This window comes from Grampus griseus (genome assembly GCF_964374135.1).
Source record: "Grampus griseus genome assembly, chromosome: 17".
NCBI lineage: Eukaryota > Metazoa > Chordata > Mammalia > Artiodactyla > Delphinidae > Grampus > Grampus griseus.
Window position 1 is genome coordinate 48,720,347 of NC_139011.1, and position 7,246 is coordinate 48,727,592.

A 7,246-nucleotide genomic window follows, 5' to 3' on the forward strand; every position below is an offset into this window, starting at 1 on the left:
AACAACAAAAAAAACTTAGTGGCTTAAAATAGCAATTACTTGGCCATTTGGGACTGGATTCATCTGGGTAGTGTTTTACTTTTGGTTTTATCTGGGCTCCTTCATGCAGTTTTAGTCAACTGATGGATCAGCTGAGTGAGAGCTGGTCTGAGACAGCCTCACTCACAGGTTTGGTGGTTGGCTTGGACAGTGGGAGCACCTGGTCCCCTTGTCTTCAGAACCTAGTGGGCTAGTGCTCGACAACTGAGCCATCAAGCTCTTTTGCTATTGTCTCATCATGTGGGTTGAGTATGCCAAAGCCCAGTCCTGCTGAAGTGGTGACTTAGGAATGAGAGTGTCAGAAGGGGATTGTACCATAATTTTTGAAACATCCTATCACAATGTTTTTAATATACCTTAAAATTCTGTGGAATAATAGTGTATTTAGGTTTTTCACTTATATTTTTAATAAGGAAAATTTGATTGTGATTTTTTTTATATTGCCCCTGTTTGGTATAATATTCTTCTTGCACCTCTAGCCCCATTATTCTAGCTTGGGGTACTTAAAATGTATTGAAGGGGATAGAAATGAGTATTGCATCTTAAATAAAATAGTCTTGGACAAGTGGTTCCCACTTATCACTGAGGTTGTTCAAAAGGCTGCACTCTCACAGTGGACTGTTGAACCCTTATGCACACCAAGCATTACATCTCACTTATACCTTACTAGCATTCTTGTGCTGGTTCCTTGATTTTAATTTAAAAAGTAATAAGTACTTGAAAAAATACAAAGTAAGAAGCAAAAACCCTCCATCACCCTAGTCTCTTTCCCTCACAGGGGAAGCAACTATAAAGTTAAGATGTCAATTTAAAAATATTTACAAGATGAAAATGATTCTTAAAAGTCCCTGGGGGCATTTAATCATTGAAGGGTATGCTGAAGAAGGTAAGTAACAGTTTGACCTCCAATCCAGAGTCTATTAGCAATAAGTGTAAACAGTGCTCTAACAACATGGCCTAATAGAACTATAGAACTAAAGAAAAAGCTAGGATTAGGATTATTGGGCCCAAATTCACATTGTTCCTAATGAAGAACCTTAAAATCATGAAATATTGACTGATCTCTAATTCTAAGTCATTCCAGAATGCTATTTTCTATGTCGAAGAGTGGAGTTTGAGAGAGAAATAAGAAGGAATAAAGTCCAATTTGGTTTTAAAGAATCATGGAGAAATGAAGATTATTTCTTTCATAATTTCCCTGTAGATAGAGCTCTTCTATGACTGACTGTTTCACTAAAGCAGGGAAATACAGGGTGTTATCCAGCAAATCATATCAGTTTACTTCAAGTCAGTCCTCTTCTGGGCAAACACATCTTTAACTTCATTTGTATTATATAGTATTTTAAATTATGAATTGTTTTGTCTTCTCAGGTCAGTTTCTTCTAGCCACGTGGGTTTGTTCTCTATTTATTCCTTCCTCCTTCCCTCTCTTCCTTCTTCTCTCCTGTACTCCCTTTTTTATTAGTGAATTGGAAAGACGATTTCCTTATATATGCTAAACCCCAAAATATAATATAATATAAATATTATAATAATAGCAAAATATAATAATATAATAATAGCAAAATATAATAATAGCAAAACCCCAAAATATAACTAACATTTTATGAAGAAGACAATAACGAAAAAAAATTATAGTGGAAAAATCTTAGGAAACTGGAAGGAATTTAGGGGTCTTTCTGTCTCGAAGTAGATTTGGAATGTGCATTTCAGGTTCTCTTTTTTAATGCAGGGTTGCTAGTTGAGCCTTTATTTTGTTTCCAGAAAAACAATCAGCTTACATATTTTTTTAACAAGGTTTTCTTCACCTTTGGAAAGTAGTAATGATTAAAAAGAATATTATATAGTTAAGTGATGTCTAATTTTTTTCCTCATGAGTTCACCGTACTTCAGGTTATAGCCCTGATCTGTTTAATCCTCCAAGAATCCTGAGAGGGAGCAAAGGGGCAGATGTTCTTTCCTCATTTCACAGATGAGAAAACTGAGGTTCAAAGATTCAAAGTGAGGTTAAGAGCTTCTGCCAAAGTCATTCTCTGAGGTGAAGCCGGAGCCAGGAATAGCACCTCATCCTCTTGTTTTCTCTCATGTGATTCTCCATCCGCTGACCCACTTTGACTATAAAAACGCACTGTACCAGGCCTCACACAGTCCCTGAAACGTCCTTTTAGTAGGACACGATGGTAGTGACAAGATTGAACAGATATAAAGAATGCTGTTGAAAAGGACCTGTCTTTTTTGTTGACTCTATCCCATAAAATTCCACAGCCACACTGCATGAGAAACATGAGGCATCCATTAAGATCATGTTCCCATTAGTTCCCAAAATCTAGCTAGAACTAGATTTTGCAGAAATTGAAGACACATCTTGTGGCCTGACTGCTGAAAATGAGTGTCTCAGGAGTCAGAGAGGCATTGCTGCTCAACGAAGTCAAGAATGCCCTTTGCTAATTGTTTCTCCTCCATTTCTGAGGGAATTTAAATTCATGATCAGCACCATATGTTATACTTCAATACTATTCACCATCCATCTTGTACGTATTTGCAGGAAAGAATGTTGCCCAAGTCATTATATCCCGCCATGATTCACAGTCGTATGACCTTAGGTGGCAGCTCAGCAGGAGCTTACCGGTGCCTTAAATCATCCCTGTTGTGGACATACAAGATCGTGACCTCCGACTTCCCAAGCTGTCTCTTCATGAAATGAAAATGGAACTGAGAGTTTAGGGGAACGTTTTGAAAGTGTCTGGCTCTTGTAGTCATCTAATGAGGTCCTCATTTCTAGCTGCTAAGCATGCCCTTTAATTGGTGGTCACTCGAAAATCAATGATAATATAACTGTCCAACTCTTTGGAGCTATTTTTCTCTCTGCTTTCTATCCTGCAAGTGCGCAATAAAAGAAACCACCCATTCAGCCATTATCTTGTGTCACTTACTATTCAGAGATCAGTCTTCCTTTATGTGCTCCTTCAGGAAAGACCTGGGTTGTATTTTTCACTTGCCTTTCAGGCAGAGAGTAGAGTCCTTGGCACAGATTAAGTCCTCAAAAATGTTAGATGGGTGCATGGGTGGGCAGTGGATTGCAGCACATGAGCAACTACAGTAGCGTTGTGATACATGACAAGGAAATGACCTCAGTTGGGGAAATAAATGCCTAGCACATATGCCACCACTTTCCCCTTCCATCTTCATTACAATCCTTACTAATCTATTATGACATTTTTTCCCATTGGGTCTAGACGTGACCTCAGGATCCTTGTAGAATATAAACAGTCCTGTGCAATGTAAACCTTGTATAATGTAAACAATGCTTTACTGTTTGATTTGAGTTGGGACACGAGAAGAATCCTATTTTCCGTCCATAACATAGACGTTGGGAATAATAGCTAATGCTTATGTAAACATATAGATTCATAGGATAGAAAAAATAATTTTTAAGAAATGACCTAGTACAGACTCAGGGGGAAAATATATGTTAACTTGATTATAGAAATTTGGTTCAGCCACTCAGCTTCAACCTTCAAAAATCATGTCACTTTATTTTAAACCAACATATGAATCCAAGGTATAGCAAAATAAACCATAAACCTTGCAGAACAGGGCCCTTCTAGATACGCTCTCATTAGGACCTGATCCTCCATGGTTGTATCTACACAGAGGGGTAATGCCAGGTCCCCTACTGGGAAGTTGAATTGGAGGAAGAGATAGACATAGAGGTACTATGGATAATTCTAGACTGACATGGTCATCAGGAAGTCCTATGAAAAATAATTTCTGGTGAGTATAGAGTAAATCAGCAATGAGAAATGGAGAGGATTGGAATTAAGTAGACTCATCACTAGTCCGTGGTTATTACCAGTGTACCAGTTTAGCAATGAATTACTCAAGGTAATTGATGCTAGGTAGTCTAACAAACACTCCTGAAAGCCAAGTGTCTTAACTTAATAAATGTTTATTTCTCTTGTCAGAGACCAGTGTGAATTAGGTGGTTCATTCTTAGCAGATTATTTTCAAGTAGTGAATCAGGAACCCATGCCCCCTCCACCTTGAGGTGTTGTCTTAAATGCATGACTACCTAAACTACAGCAGAAGGGAACATGGGCAATCATGCATAATATCTCCTGGCCAGGCCTGAAAGTGGTAGACCCATACCCTTTCAACAAGAATGCAAAAACTTAACCTCTGCCTGGCTCCAAGGGAGGTTAGAAAAGGTCATTGTTCTGTGTGTCCAGGAAGAGGAGAATGGAATGCATCTCACTGTCTCATCCATAGCTGAAGGCACGTAATCTGCGACAGAGAGCAATGTTTGCAGATGGTGATACATGAAGATTGAGGAAGATTGATTTCTCAATCATTGAGGAGTACTGTTCCATCTAACTGAGTTCTGAATGGTAATAAAGTCATCCACTGAAAACTTACCAATCTAGTTTGTGTGCAAGATATTATGAATTATAGTCTTACTGTTAATTTAGCAGACCCACAAATATTTACATCTACCAAGCACCGTGCTGGCAACTGCAGCTTACCAGTACTTCCTTCCTGGGCCCTGGATAATTTCCAGTAGTTGGTATCAGAATCTAAGCTATCCACTTGATGTGGACACTAGTCCCCTTGTAGCCTTCTCACAGGAGCCTTTAACCATTCGTGGCCAAAAACAAAGGAAATGGGCAAGAGTTACTGCTCTGCTTATCAGAAAGTGTCTCCTAAAGTCTTGTCTCCTAAATCATTTTTCTGGCCCCTTTATAGTAATTCTTTCTTTATTCACATTTCTTGGCCTACTGAACGCTATAATCAAATCCTCCTTCAATTTTCTTTTTTCTGAAGTATATAAAACTACATTTTCTTCAGCCTTTTTTTAAAAAATGATAATTATCTTGTTTATTTGTATTTGGAAAATCTAATGATATCGCATATTTAAAAATCACATACTATCAAAAGATAAATAGTAGTAGTAATTCCTTCTGGAATATTTTTGCCCCTCATCCAACCAACGTTAGGTCCCTTACCCCCTTTCTTAGCAACTGTTATTAATTTCTTATGTGTCTATCAGAAGTTTTTTGTGGCAGAGGTACATGTGTATGTTTCAGAGGTTACTGTTGTCATGAATTCACAGAAGCCAGAGCCTGGAAAGCATTAAGTGGTCCTGAGCACCATTTCCAATGAGAGAGCGTAGCAGTGCTCAAACGGCTGGGTGTCCTATGATTCAACTCAATTCTGGCACTATCTACCTGTAGATAGCATCAGATCTCACATGTGAAGGAAGGGCTCAGTCCAGCAGGAATGCACACACACACTTCAGGTGCCAGTCACCAAGTATATGTTGTCACCTGTACTTCTGACCCTTGTACCACAGATCAGAGGTTCCAACGACCCCCTTCTTAGCTTTAATTAATTTGCCCAAGTGACTCATAGAACTCACAGAAATATTCTATTAACTAGATTAACCGGTGTATTATAAAATGATAAAACTCAGCAACAGCCAGATAGAAAACATGTATAGGACGAGGTATGGGGAGAAAGCATGGAGCCCACTCTCCCTAAATCTCCATGTGCTCACCAACTGGGAAGCTCCCTGAACCCTGTCCTTGGGGGTTTATGGAGGCTTCAGTACACAGGCGTGTCTGAATAACTCATTGGCCATGGGCAATTGAGCTCAGTCTTGAGTGGCTCTTCCCTGCCCTGAGGTCAGGGGGGTGGGACCAAAAGTTCCAACCTCTAATCACAAGGTTGGCTCCACAGGCTGCCTGCTCCCATCCTTAGGTGCTTTCTAAAGATCACCTTGTTAACATAACAAAAGACACCATTATCATCTCATCACTTAGGAAATCCCAAGGGTTTTAGAAACTCTGTGGCAGAAACTGGGACGGAGACCAAACATATAATTCTTATTACTCCTAAAGCACAGTTATCTAGGTAAATGTTTGTATCACCCCAAACAGGCAGTAGTCACCAGGGAAAATAAGTTAATTGCCAGTCTTTTCTATTAATTTTTAAAAATCAGATTTAAGAAGAGAATTTTTTTAATGGGCAATGAAAATGTCTCTTACTTTAGCTCTTGCCTTTTTCTACTTATTATTTTTTCAATTTTTAGTTTAGTTTTGAAAAGTGTCTTTAAGTTATTTTAAGGTTAGAACCGAACCTTCCAGGGTTAAAAAAATATTGCGTCTCTTGAAAGAGATTATTTTAGACTTAGTGAAATGGATATGATGCTAGAGAACATGTGACATCATACATTTGACCTTTTTGAAATGATTTACATTATATCAGCTACATTTTAAGTCCAGCAACTGTAACCAAAAAAAAGAAAAAAAAAACCCTACTAATTAAGGCAACTTTGCAGATTGATGGCATTAGATTATCAATTAAGATCTCAGTTTTAAACCAGATTTTTCCTCTAAATAGTGATCCAAAGAACACTAGTTTTACGGTCATTCTAATTAGTCAGACAGCCTTCTGATTGTTTAGTGCCTTCACTTGAAGTTTGTTAAATATTTTGAATATCACCTATGCTCCCATGGGACATTAGTGACTGTGAAGTCAACAAAAAAGAAAAAAATGTAAGAAAAAGGATTTTGTAGTAAAATAAACTTGAGAAATCCTGGGTTCAGGAAATTTAAACATGTTTCGTGACTGGAGGACTTTTGAGATGTGGAATGAGCTATAATGTGCTCTGTGAATTTCACTGTTAAGTAGAGTTTGGTCTGAAGTGTTTTTAAACTTTATTTGGCTCTACAACCCTTTGTCAGTGGAACATTTTAAAGGACTCTTTGTTTCTAGCAACTTTGGAAAATGCTGTTCTGGTCTCAGTTAAGCCCTTGAAATCTTAGCATTTGGAAGGAGATCCACACACAAGCTCATCCAATTTCTGGTACAGAAATCTACCATGTATCCATGCTATAGGCTCACTAGCTGTGGATGAGTATTTTGATAACAAAATGCTCACTACCCATAAATCAGCTGATTCTATAGTCAGAATGCTGGTCTGTTAGGAGGTTTTAACTTTTTAAGTGCCTTTTACTCTTAGAAAATTTTAAGTTTTAAAATTTTGTCTATTGGACCTAGATCTGATCTCTGGATTAAGATAAGTCCTACTCAAGTAAAAGAATCCTTATTTTTCAAGGATGATTTGTACATGAAAAAAAAAATCCATATGCTTAAAATCATCTGTAAATAGTGACTGAAGAGTAGTTGAAAATGCATTTGAAAATAA

At 37.8% G+C, this 7,246-nt stretch overlaps 1 protein-coding gene across 1 annotated transcript in view; it reads left to right on the plus strand.

The window, feature by feature from the left end:
- Window positions 1–7,246, plus strand: part of LOC309835251 (metabotropic glutamate receptor 7-like) — a gene marked incomplete at its 5' end in the record, with an annotated part of 60,059 nt that overhangs the window by 50,113 nt on the left and 2,700 nt on the right. The gene's annotated exons all lie outside the window — the stretch shown is intronic.